We start from the raw sequence: 13898 nt of genomic DNA, 5'->3' as shown, positions 1-13898 counted from the left end.
CTTATATTTGTCTTGTACAAGACCAAGGGCTATAATCTGATGGCAAAAATACATTTATTACCCATCACTTTGTGGGTGTCATATCCAGGGGTAAATCCCCAAAGGTCATCTAGAGTTGGTCACCACATATTCGCTGGAGATATTCCACCAAACTTGTCTGCACTTGAATATAACTTAATAACAAAACCACCAACACACTCGGTCACAGATCCAGAAAAGGGAGGAACTCAAGATACCTCAGAATAAAAGGACACCGTACCGCACCTTACTTCAAGACATGTATATAAGCCTAGGCCAATGGTTTGTAGAGTCAAAGATGAAGAGATGAGACGAGATGAAGACCATCATCCTACTATGGTTGTGTCTGGAGATCTTCCAGGCTCAGGCCGCAATCTTAGTATGTAGGAAGCTCAAAGATAAAAGATCCAAATAAATAGCTGTAGGAAGGAGAAGGAACTATACGTTCCTTCTCCTTCCTACATCTAAATAACCAAGAATAGGAAAAGCATCTAACTTGAGAACTTCAAGATTAGAATCTTGTGTGTTGGTTTCTGATCTCAATAAGAAAACCTTGTCAGCGGGTCTGTGGGGTCAGAGGACAATGTATATAACAACACTTTAATAAGTTTCCTTCTCTCTACAGGGTCCAGGTGATTCTCCACAGAAGGAGAAGGTCATGTCTGGCATAATGGATGACCGGGAGATCTGTCACTGTTCTCTACCCATTCAAGATTTCCTGTTTCCAGCAGAACGTCTGGAGTTTCTGGAGACGGCCAACCTTAACCTGAGTCTCAGATTCGAGAAAGAAATTGATAAGGTACAAAGACATGTGGGCAGCGTCAGCTTGTTCTTATAGTAATATAGTTTCTGTTGATGATGTATTTTTTCTTGCATAAGGTTACAGTTCAGTTTCTGTATAGTTTGTGGCTGGATTGTATTATGTCTAAGATACTTTGACCACCATGGTCACCAGATTTGACTCCACCAGACATTTCCTTGTGGGGCCTTCTGCATGGAAACATTTACTGTAATAAGCCTCGGATTATCCAGAAACTGAATAAGAACATTGATCAACAAATTACAGCAGTGACACCGGACATGTCTGCCATAATACTCAGAAATATGGAGCGTAGGGTTCATGTGTACTTAACAACCAACAGGGGACACTCCCAGCACATGTTGTGAGCGGAACCTTAATTCTCATTGAATTATGCTTGGTCTCACCAAAGTTCTTTAAAATTTGTTAATTAATTTTGAAGATTAAGCCAATTATTGTCCAGCCTCCAACAACCACTTGAATAAAACTCTAAAGACAGTGGTTTGTGGACCCCGTTGGGCTTCCAGACCGGTTTGGATTAGGACCACTCTTAAGGACAGAGTCCCTGTTCTTCACCCTATTACTCTGGTCTTCACTGTGGGGGATCTGCTATCCTGCTACCTCCTAGGGGGGATCGTGTTTTGGTAGCAGCTACCAGGCTGGACAAAACAGGATAAAACTTATAATGTGTACCGAGACTAGAACCAAACATAAATAAGGACACAAGAAACACAGGTGGTAGAAGGCAAGTGGCCACTCATAGATAAAAACATTGCAGAAAATCCAGAGCCTACAGGTATCAAAGGCCATGGAAATAGACAAAACTGAATAGGCAGACAGAGACACCAACAAAATACAGTCATACAAATAGGACAACGAACTGGACAACACACACAATGCTCAGCCAAAGTGAGATATAGACACAGGCACACATGGATAGGCTGGAGGATGTTAGACAGGTGAACACTAAGAGTCAGAGGGCCCCTTGTATATCAGTCAGGTGGTCCTAAATTGGTGGATTTGGCCCCTTTCTCTTGATATATATAGAAGCCTTAACTCTTACCATGGTTTATATATTCTTGTTTTTGGATTTATCAGATACAAGACTATCAACAGAAGCTGGAGATTTACATAGAGGATATAAGGAATTTGACAAGTAGGGTGGAGCATTGTGACATGGAAAGTATTACTGACAACCCAGACTTCAAGATGTTGAAACTGGAGATCAGCGAGCTGGAATCCTTGGTGATACAACTCAAATCTTCATTGACTGGTTCCAATAACAAAGTAAAATCCCTGTACATGGAGGTAAGTGGTGGAGACTCCGGTAGATAATGGGCCTGAAAACCAGAACACAAAGACGATAAATAGATGAGATTGAAACTGGAGATCAGCGAGTTAGAAACCTTCAATGTAGATCTTACATATCTGGTTCATACTGTTGGCTCCTTTAGTATCGGACATCAAATCTTGTAGCTACAAGGCCATATATTGTGCAGATACATTTCTCCTAAATACACTTAATGCTTAGAGTTTAGTAATTTGTAGAGATTATTTTCGTGCTTATTTTTTTGACAGGTCGAGAACATTTCCTTCATGGTGAACCAACTGGAAAGACACGACAAGAACAACATTCTAAAGGTCCGAAGGGATATCGCTGCCATACAGAAACGTCTGGATGAATGTAGACACGACCAATCACATTTTCAGGAGCAGTTTGGTGAGTCCATCTATTACATAGAAAGATCTGCAGAATTTGTGATTCCGATGTGATGGGCACTTTTGCTGCAATAAAGGTTCTTCTAATCGGGAGTGGTTGAGTTGTTAGAAATACATAGTCATGAGGTCATTAGGTGATATTAGAACAGAAAATCAAGGGAATGCAAAAAACAAAAAAAAACAACCCCAAAAACAAGAAAAAACAAACCACATGAATCTTTATATCAATTATATTAAACAGCTCCCAGTAACACCAGTATCAGTTTAGAATGAAACTGAAACTTTGACGACTGTTGGTGGTCGAGCCAGTAGTGGCAAAGGTTGTCCTGGTCAGTGGCGTAACTACCACCATAGCAGCGGTAGCAGCTGCCACAGGGCCCGGGACAATAGGGGCCCGGTGACAGCTGCTACCGATGCTATCATTATTTTCGGAGGTCTTTTTGGACCCCCGAGTATAATGATCGGGGCCCCCTGTTGGTGGAATACTTTCCACCAACAGGGGGCCCCGAAGCTGCAGCAACGGCTGAGACACAGGAGCTGCAGGTCTGGCTCCTCTCAGCGCTTCAGGATGCTCCCCCTCTCTCCCCCCTCCCTTTCTCTGCTGTCCTCTGCCCACCAATGAGAGGAGGAGGCGGGGCTTATCCCTGCCGAGCTCCTGCCGTCCTGCACTGGTGGAAGAAGGAAAATGAAACTAAAGCTACACAGGTACGTACTGGGGTTACTTATTAATGTCAGGCATATGGGGTGATTACTTGTGTTTTAGTAACTCCATGTGCCTCATATTAATAGCAGTTAACCCCATCATCTCCCTCACATTAACCCCTGTGTGCCTCACCATAAGAGTTACTGATATGTGAGACATATGGGGGTAATAATAATGAAGATACTTTATTATTACCTCCATGTCTCTCACATATCAGTAACTCTTATGGTGAGGCACACAGGGGTTAATGTGAGGGAGATGATGGGGTTAACTGCTATTAATATGAGGCACATGGAGTTACTAAATTGTAATGCACATGACCAGATTTTTTATCCACAATTTGTCCTGGTATAGCGGTCAGGGGGTAACGTGACAGTATTTAGTCCTGTAGGGGCCACTATGGGACATAGTACTGTGTTCAGGGGCCACTATTGGGTATAATACTGTGTGCAGGGGCCACTATGGGGGATAATACTGTGTGCAGGGGCCACTATGGGACATAATACTGTGTGCAGGGGCCACTATGGTGCATAATACTGTGTGCAGGGGCCACTATGGGACATAATACTGTGTGCAGGGGCCACTATGGGACATAATACTGTGTGCAGGGGCCACTATTGGGTATAATACTGTGTGCAGGGGCCACTATGGAACATAATAGAGCGCGCAGGAATGCGTAGGAGGGACTCGGTCAAGATCTTTGGTGTCGGGGGGGCCCCATGTCAAAAGTTCGCCACGGGGCCCTGCCATTCCTAGTTACGCCACTGGTCCTGGTAGTTGGGGGTGGGGGTGGGAGGTGCAATCAGGCAAAATAACAGCCTGCCACAAATGTTTCTTCAAATTCTATAATGACACTTAACACTGCCACGATATTGCCACATAAAACAACTAAATGAAGAGATGGTGTATTTTTTATTTTTTCCATTTTTCAACCAGACACACTACCACAATTTGTTCTTCAAAATAACAAAATAACAAACCTCTTACAAAAGTTATTACTTACATTATGCATGTTTAAGAAATATATATATATATATATATATATATATATATATATATATATACAGGTAGGTATCTTCCCCCAGAACAGGCAAATTTGTGGAGCGGTTTTAATTGGCAGTGAAGGGTATGGATAAGGAAGCAGATTGGATTAACAGACTACATCCATTTTCCCAGAGATATGCAAGTTACTGACACTTTCACCTTACTTTGGCTGTTTTTGTCTTTGTCTATAGATATATAGGTAAAATACCTATTCTCTAGGATGTAATTAGGAGAACAGTGCCTCTGTATGCTGCCCTCTAGGGGCAGCCCCCTTAACACCATGCATGACTCGTTTAATGAGCCTAATAACATAATGCGGGAATTATTGCCAAACTAATATTTCTATTCCAAAAGGAACAGATTCCCAGCTATGGACAGCTCTGTTTCGATCTGTACCCCTACAGGGCAGCAAATAGAGGCACTGTTCTCCTAATTACATCCTGGAGAATAGATTTGCATATTTTACCCATAATCCCCAGCAAAGCAGAAATGGCTTGTAAGTCGCCTGTGTAGTTGCACACTCTCCTTAATGAGTATGATTATCCCCTGATCCTATAGATATATAGTCGTAGGAACCCTGACAGTGTCATACACTATGTATTATAGATATATATAGTCCTAGGAGCCCTGACAGTGTCATAGACTATGTATTATAGATATATATAGTCCTAGGAGCCCTGACAGTGTCATAGACTATGTAGTATAGATTATATATAGTCCTAGGAGCCCTGACAGTGTCATAGACTATGTATTATAGATATATAGTCCTAGGGGCCTTGACAGTGTCATACACTATGAATTATAGATATATATAGTCCTAGGAGTCCTGACAGTGTTATACACTATGTATTATAGATATATATAGTCCTAGGAGTCCTGACAGTGTCATAGACTATGTAGTATAGATATATATAGTCCTAGGAGCCCTGACAGTGTCATAGACTATGTAGTATAGATATATATAGTCCTAGGAGCCCTGACAGTGTCATAGACTATGTATTATAGATATATAGTCCTAGGAGCCTTGACAGTGTCATACACTATGAATTATAGATATATATAGTCCTAGGAGTCCTGACAGTGTCATACACTATGTATTATAGATATATATAGTCCTAGGAGTCCTGACAGTGTCATACACTATGTATTATAGATATATATAGTCCTAGGAGTCCTGACAGTGTCATACACTATGTAGTATAGATATATATAGTCCTAGGAGCCCTGACAGTGTCATAGACTATGTATTATAGATATATATAGTCCTAGGAGTCCTGACAGTGTCATACACTATGTATTATAGATATATATAGTCCTAGGAGTCCTGACAGTGTCATACACTATGTATTATACATATATATAGTCCTAGGAGCCCTGACAGTGTCATAGACTATGTATTATAGATATATATAGTCCTAGGAGCCCTGACAGTGTCATAGACTATGTATTATAGATATATAGTCCTAGGAGCCTTGACAGTGTCATACACTATGAATTATAGATATAGTCCTAGGAGTCCTGACAATGTCATACACTATGTATTATAGATATATATAGTCCTAGGAGTCCTGACAGTGTCATACACTATGTATTATAGATATATAAATAGTCCTAGGAGTCCTGACAGTGTCATACACTATGTATTATAGATATATATAATCCTAGGAGCCCTGACAGTGTCATACAGTATGTATTATAGAGATATAGTCCTAGGAGTCCTGACAGTGTCATACACGATGTATTATAGATATATACAGTCCTATGAAAAAGTTTGGGCACCCCTATTAATCTTAATCATTTTTAGTTCTAAATATTTTGGTGTTTATAACAGCCATTTCAGTTTGATATATCTAATAACTGATGGACACAGTAATATTTCAGGATTGAAATGAGGTTTATTGTACTAACAGAAAATGTGCAATATGCATTAAACCAAAATTTGACCGGTGCAAAAGTATGGGCACCTCAACAGAAAAGTGACATTAATATTTAGTAGATCCTCCTTTTACAAAGATAACAGCCTCTAGCCGCTTCATGTAGCTTTTAATCAGTTCCTGGATCCTGGATGAAGGTATTTTGGACAAACAATTCAAGTTCAGTTAAGTTAGATGGTCGCCGAGCATGGACAGCCCGCTTCCAATCATCCCACAGATGTTCAATGATATTCAGGTCTGGGGACTGGGATGGCCATTCCAGAACATTGTAATTGTTCCTCTGCATGAATGCCTGAGTCGATTTGGAGCGGTGTTTTGGATCATTGTCTTGCTGAAATATCCATCCCCGGCGTAACTTCAACTTCGTCACTGATTCTTGAACATTATTCTCAAGAATCTGCGGATGCTGAGTGGAATCCATGCGACCCTCAACTTTAACAAGATTCCCGGTGCCAGCATTGGCCACACAGCCCCAAAGCATGATGGAACCTCCACCAAATTTTACAGTGGGTAGCAAGTGTTTTTCTTGGAATGCTGTTTTTTTGGACGCCATGCATAACGCCTTTTTGTATGACCAAACAACTCAATCTTTGTTTCATCAGTCCACAGGACCTTCATCCAAAATGAAGCTGGCTTGTCCAAATGTGCTTTTGCATACCTCAGGCGACTCTGTTTGTGGCGTGCTTGCACAAACGGCTTCTTTCTCATCACTCTCCCATACAGCTTCTCCTTGTGCAAAGTGCACTGTATTGTTGACCGATGCACAGTGACACCATCTGCAGCAAGATGATGCTGCAGCTCTTTGGAGGTGGTCTGTGGATTGTCCTTGACTGTTCTCACCATTCTTCTTCTCTGCCTTTCTGATATTTTTCTTGGCCTGCCACTTCTGGGCTTAACAAGAACTGTCCCTGTGGTCTTCCATTTCCTTACTATGTTCCTCACAGTGGAAACTGACAGGTTAAATCTCTGAGACAACTTTTTGTATCCTTCCCCTGAACAACTATGTTGAACAATCTTTGTTTTCAGATCATTTGAGAGTTGTTTTGAGTAGCCCATGATGCCACTCTTCAGAGGAGATTCAAATAGGAGATCAACTTGCAATTGGCCACCTTAAATACCTTTTCTTATGATTGGATACATCTGGCTATGAAGTTCAAAGCTCACTGAGGTTACAAAACCAATTTTGTGCTTCAGTAAGTCAGTAAAAAGTAGTTAGGGGAATTCAAATCAATAAAATGATAAGGGTGCCCATACTTTTGCACCGGTCAAATTTTGGTTTAATGCATATTGCGCATTTTCTGTTAGTACAATAAACCTCATTTCAATCCTGAAATATTACTGTGTCCATCAGTTATTAGATATATCAAACTGAAATGGCTGTTGCAAACACCAAAATATTTAGAACAAAAAATGATTAAGATTAATAGGGGTGCCCAAACTTTTTCATAGGACTGTATATAGTCCTAGGAGTCCTGACAGTGTCATACACTATGTAATATAGATATATATAGTCCTAGGAGCCCTGACAGTGTCATACACTATGTATTATAGATATATAGTCCTAGGAGTCCTGACAGTGTCATACACTATGTATTATAGATATATAATCCTAGGAGCCCTGACGGTGTCATAAACTATGTATTATAGATATATATAGTCCTAGGAGCCCTGACAGTGTCATACACTATGTATTATAGATATATAGTCCTAGGAGTCCTGACAGTGTCATACACTATGTATTATAGATATATATAGTCCTAGGAGTCCTGACAGTGTCATATACTATGTATTATACATATATATATAGTCCTAGGAGTCCTGACAGTGTCATACACTATGTATTATACATATATATAGTCCTAGGAGCCCTGACAGTGTCATATACTATGTATTATACATATATATATAGTCCTAGGAGTCCTGACAGTGTCATACACTATGTATTATACATATATATAGTCCTAGGAGCCCTGACAGTGTCATAGAATATGTATTATAGATATATATATAGTCCTAGGAGTCCTGACAGTGTCATACACTATGTATTATAGATATATAGTCCTAGGAGCCTTGACAGTGTCATACACTATGAATTATAGATATATATATATAGTTCTAGGAGTCCTGACAGTGTCATACACTATGTATTATAGATATATATAGTCCTAGGAGTCCTGACAGTGTCATACACTATGTATTATAGATATATAGTCCTAGGAGCCCTGACAGTGTCATACACTATGTATTATACATATATAGTCCTAGTAGCCCTGACAGTGTCATACACTATGTATTATAGATATATATATAGTCCTAGGAGTCCTGACAGTGTCATACACTATGTATTATAGATATATATAATCCTAGGAGCCCTGACAGTGTCATACACTATGTATTATAGATATATAGTCCTAGGAGTCCTGACAGTGTCATACACTATGTATTATAGATATATATAGTCCTAGGAGTCCTGACAGTGTCATACACTATGTATTATAGATATATAGTCCTAGGAGTCCTGACAGTGTCATACACTATGTATTATAGATATATAATCCTAGGAGCCCTGACGGTGTCATACACTATGTATTATAGATATATAGTCCTAGGAGCCCTGACGGTGTCATACACTATGTATTATAGATATATAGTCCTAGGAGTCCTGACAGTGTCATACACTATGTATTATAGATATATATAGTCCTAGGAGTCCTGACGGTGTCATACACTATGTAATATAGATATATATAGTCCTAGGAGCCCTGACGGTGTCATACACTATGTAATATAGATATATATAGTCCTAGGAGCCCTGACAGTGTCATACACTATGTATTATAGATATATAGTCCTAGGAGTCCTGACAGTGTCATACACTATGTATTATAGATATATAATCCTAGGAGCCCTGACGGTGTCATACACTATGTATTATAGATATATATAGTCCTAGGAGCCCTGACAGTGTCATACACTATGTATTATAGATATATAGTCCTAGGAGCCCTAACTGTGTCATACACTATGTATTATAGATATATATAGTCCTAGGAGCCCTGACAATGTCATACACTATGTATTATAGATATATATAGTCCTAGGAGCCCTGACAGTGTCATACACTATGTATTATAGATATATAGTCCTAGGAGCCCTGACTGTGTCATACACTATTTATTATAAATATATATATATATATATATATATATATATATATATATATATATAGTCCTAGGAGCCCTGACAGTGTCATACACTATGTATTATAGATATATAGTCGTAGGAGCCCTGACAGTGTCATACACTAGGTATTATAGATATATATAGTCCTAGGAGTCCTGACAGTGTCATACACTATGTATTATAGATATATATAGTCCTAGGAGTCCTGACAGTGTCATACACTATGTATTATAGATATATATAGTCCTAGGAGTCCTGACAGTGTCATACACTATGTATTATAGATATATAGTCCTAGGAGCCCTGACAGTGTCATACACTATGTATTATAGATATATAATCCTAGGAGCCCTGACGGTGTCATACACTATGTATTATAGATCTATATAGTCCTAGGAGCCCTGACAGTGTCATACACTATGTATTATAGATATATAGTCCTAGGAGTCCTGACAGTGTCATACACTATGTATTATAGATATATATATATAGTCCTAGGAGCCCTGACAGTGTCATACACTATGTATTATAGATATATAGTCGTAGGAGCCCTGACAGTGTCATACACTAGGTATTATAGATATACAGTCCTATGAAAAAGTTTGGGCACCCCTATTAATCTTAATCATTTTTAGTTCTAAATATTTTGGTATTTGCAGCAGCCATTTCAGTTTGATATATCTAATAACTGATGGACACAGTAATATTTCAGGATTGAAATGAGGTTTATTGTACTAACAGAAAATGCGCAATATGCATTAAACCAAAATTTGACCGGTGCAAAAATATGGGCACCTCAACAGAAAAGTGACATTAATATTTAGTAGATCCTCCTTTTGCAAAGATAACAGCCTCTAGTCGCTTCCTGTAGCTTTTAATCAGTTCCTGGATCCTGGATGAAGGTATTTTGGACCATTTCTTTCTACAAAACAATTCAAGTTCAGTTAAGTTTGATGGTCGCCGAACATGGACAGCCCGCTCTCAAATGATCTGAAAACAAAGATTGTTCAACATAGTTGTTCAGGGGAAGGATACAAAACGTTGTCTCAGAGATTTAACCTGTCAGTTTCCACTGTGAGGAACATAGTAAGGAAATGGAAGACCACAGGGACAGTTCTTGTTAAGCCCAGAAGTGGCAGGCCAAGAAAAATATCAGAAAGGCAGAGAAGAAGAATGGTGAGAACAGTCAAGGACAATCCACAGACCACCTCCAAAGAGCTGCAGCATCATCTTGCTGCAGATGGTGTCACTGTGCATCAGTCAACAATACAGTGCACTTTGCACAAGGAGAAGCTGTATGGGAGAGTGATGAGAAAGAAGCCATTTCTGCAAGCACGCCACAAATAGAGTTGCCTGAGGTATGAAAAAGCACATTTGGACAAGGCAGCTTCATTTTGGAAACAAAAATTGAGTTGTTTGGTTATAAAAAAAGGTGTTATGCATGGCGTCCAAAAAGAAACAGCATTCCAAGAAAAACACATGCTACCCACTGTAAAATTTGGTGGAGGTTCCATCATGCTTTGGGGCTGTGTAGCCAATGCCAGCACCGGGAATCTTGTTAAAGTTGAGAGTCGCATGGATTCCACTCAGTATCAGCAGATTCTTGAGAATAATGTTCAAGAATCAGTGACGAAGTTGAAGTTACGCCGGGGATGGATATTTCAGCAAGACAATGATCCAAAACACCGCTCCAAATCCTCAGGCATTCATGCAGAGGAACAATTACAATGTTCTGGAATGGCCATCCCAGTCCCCAGACCTGAATATCATTGAACATCTGTGGGATGATTTGAAGCGGGCTGTCCATGCTCGGCGACCATCTAACTTAACTGAACTTGAATTGTTTGTCCAAAATCCCTTCATCCAGGATCCAGGAACTGATTAAAAGCTACAGGAAGCGACAGGAAGCGACTAGAGGCAAAAGGAGGATCTACTAAATATTAATGTCACTTTTCTGTTGAGGTGCCCATACTTTTGCACCGGTCAAATTTTGGTTTAATGCATATTGCACATTTTCTGTTAGTACAATAAACCTCATTTCAATCCTGAAATATTACTGTGTTCATCAGTTATTAGATATATCAAACTGAAATGGCTGTTGCAAACACCAAAATATTTAGAACTAAAAATGATTAAGATTAATAGGGGTGCCTAAACTTTTTCATAGGACTGTATATAGTCCTAGGAGCCCTGACAGTGTCATACACTATGTATTATAGATATATAGTCCTAGGAGCCCTGACAGTGTCATACACTATGTATTATAGATATACGGTATATAGTCCTAAGAGCCCTGACAATGTCATAGATTTATAAGAAAATTCTGATTCATAAATTTATTTGACCCTAAATGAATCATGCGACTGAACAGTCCGAACCGAAACAAAATGAAGCTACAAAGATTCACCAGTCTCTATTAAGGACGTGTACAGTATGGATTAGCTTGTAAATCTGTATTTTGAGTACTGGAGTGTTGTTCTTACAGTGTATGACCTCTGTTACCTAGAATATCACTCTAAGCTAATACAATCTGGGCACTCCATTATCCTATTGACATTTTGTAGCCTTCAATGATCTTATAAAAATATTCTTTAGCATTGGCATGACATGTATTGTAACATTGTTATTTCTATATCAGACACTTGTGAACATGGCGGGATCTTGAATATCAGCAAACCACAAATTGTCCAAATCAGCTGGAAAGGAATAAGCCACAAAACAGGTGGATGGGGAAAGGAATCATTTTTTGGTTCTCCTAAAGAATTATATTGGGTTCTCTCCAGTGATATTTACTCCGTCTTCAATTCCGCGCGACTTTATCACACTTATGATGATCTCCGGCAGTACAAAAGCTTCAAAGACCAGTCAATCTCCGGTATTGGGAGTGGGTTGGTTCTGTATAATAATTTCTTGTACTATCATTGTCACAATCAGGATATTTGTAAGGTCAACTTAGATACTAACAAAATTGACCGCAAGAGTCTCCTGTATGGAGCTACCGGATATTCCTATGTGGCTTCCAAGTATGAACATGTAGACCTAGAAGGAGATGAATATGGTCTGTGGGTTCTATATACAAGGGAAAATGTACTAGGTAGTTTGGTTATTGGACTGCTGAATGAAACTACCCTGGATCTGATTAAATCCTGGACCACCTCTGTATATAAGCCTAGCGTTACCAATGCCTTCATGGTGTGTGGGGTCATGTATGCCGTAAGAACCCTCACTACTAGAGAAGAACCAAGACGGGGGAGGAACAGTACCTGAAAATCCCGTTTGAGAAGGTGAATGGAAAGGTAAATATTCAAAGTCTGTCCTACAACGCCAATGACCGAAAGCTCTACATGTACAACGAAGGCTTTGAAGTCATTTATAACATCCAGTTCAAGCCTCAACCTAAAAGGAAATCTTAGAATTATTTTCTTTGTTTCACTGATATTCTACAAATCACAGAAAATTTTGTTACAGGATTGTAGGATTCTACAATTAAACAACTTTTTTTTTCTAATTACCACATTGGAATAGCCTTAAGAAAGGCTATTCATCTCCTACCTTTAGATGTGGTCTCCATCGCGCCATTCCTTAGAAATACCGGTACTTACCGGTATGCTAATGAGTAGAGATGAGCGAACACTAAAATGTTCGAGGTTCGAAATTCGATTCGAACAGCCGCTCAATGTTCGTGTGTTCGAACGGGTTTCGAACCCCATTATAGTCTATGGGGAACAGATACTCGTTAAGGGGGAAACCCAAATCCGTGTCTGGAGGGTCACCAAGTCCACTATGACACCCCAGGAAATGATGCCAACACCTCTGGAATGACACTGGGACAGCAGAGGAAGCATGTCTGGGGGCATCTAACACACCAAAGACCCTCTATTACCCCAACATCACAGCCTAACAACTACACACTTTACACACTCAATACCACCTCTCTGACAGTAGGAAAACACCTTGAAACATGTGTATTTGGCACTTGCAGTGAGGAGAGCTTGTCACCAGCAGTGAATTTGGCCCTTGTAGTAAGTTGAGGTTGGCACCAACATTTGTTTTGAAAATCAGGGTGGATTGAGCCTCTAACCAGCAGAGTTGGGGCAAATTCATGGTGGAGGGAGCCTCTAAAAACCCCAGTTTGGACCAATTCATGGTGGAGGGAGCCTCTAAAAACCCCAGTTTGGACCAATTCATGGTGGAGGGAGCCTCTAAAAACCCCAGTTTGGACCAATTCATGATGGAGGGAGCCTCTAAACAGCCCAGTTTGGGCAAATTCATGGTGGAGGGAGCCTCTAAAACCCCCCAGTTTGGACCAATTCATGATGGAGGGAGCCTCTAAAAACCCCAGTTTGGACCAATTCATGGTGGAGGGAGCCTCTAAACAGCCCAGTTTGGACCAATTCATGATGGAGGGAGCCTCTAAACAGCCCAGTTTGGGCAAATTCATGGTGGAGGGAGCCTCTAAAACCCCCCAGTTTGGACCAATTCATGGTGGAGGGAGCCT

The 13898-nt window shown here is 40.0% G+C and overlaps 1 pseudogene; it reads left to right on the top strand.

Annotated features, from left to right (window-relative positions):
• Positions 1 to 334: 334 nt before the first annotated feature.
• On the top strand, positions 335 to 12813 carry LOC142184626 (olfactomedin-4-like; annotated as a pseudogene).
• Positions 12814 to 13898: the final 1085 nt, after the last annotated feature.

Source organism: Leptodactylus fuscus, chromosome 11 (genome assembly GCF_031893055.1).
Source record: "Leptodactylus fuscus isolate aLepFus1 chromosome 11, aLepFus1.hap2, whole genome shotgun sequence".
NCBI lineage: Eukaryota > Metazoa > Chordata > Amphibia > Anura > Leptodactylidae > Leptodactylus > Leptodactylus fuscus.
The sequence above is the reverse complement of the archived record's forward strand: the minus strand, read 5'-3'. Positions and strand labels throughout refer to the sequence as shown.